Source organism: Acanthamoeba castellanii (genome assembly GCF_000313135.1).
Source record: "Acanthamoeba castellanii str. Neff unplaced genomic scaffold scf7180000084762, whole genome shotgun sequence".
NCBI lineage: Eukaryota > Discosea > Longamoebia > Acanthamoebidae > Acanthamoeba > Acanthamoeba castellanii.
Window position 1 is genome coordinate 129,710 of NW_004457518.1, and position 658 is coordinate 130,367.

The following is a 658-nucleotide window of genomic DNA, read 5'->3' on the forward strand; positions in this document are numbered from 1 at the left end:
GGCAGTGGTACTGGTACGGTCGCTCCCCTTCCCCTCTTTACCCCTGAGGTCTCCCGCTCATTTCTCAACCTCCTCTCTCTATTCTCTCCTGCAGAGCCAAAGCTCAAGTATTACATCGAGCACCACGGTCCTTATGGGTATGTTTCTTTGCACCTGGGTGATGCGTCACGCAAGTGAGGGGACCTTTTTGTCTGAACTTTGCTTTTCACACACACAGAGACAGCGCGGGCATCGACAGGGAGCTTGCGGACATTTCGCACCACATCATCGAGCAGTTCCTGGCCCCGACCAAGAACGGCCTGGCTGCCCCCGCTGAGTAGCTATGCCACCGTGCCCTCAGCCCGAACTTGTGTTTGTGGCAGTGGTCCCCTGCGGCGAAGTGAACAACTTACTTTTTTTTAAACGCGGCCTTCTGTTGGTTGGTTACCTGTGGTTGTTGGTAGGTGATGTCGGGTAACGGACGCAGGTTGGCTGACGGCTCTCTCGACCGCAACCGACTCGGGGCACAATGTGCCGCACATTCAGGAAATTCCTCCCCTCCTTTTATGGGGTTTGTTACAGTCACAAGTTTTATCTCCGCTGTACAGGACAGGGCTTTGCTTGCAGCGGGTTGGGAGCACCTCACAGTTCTACTAAACCACACAACCAACGAGAGAGG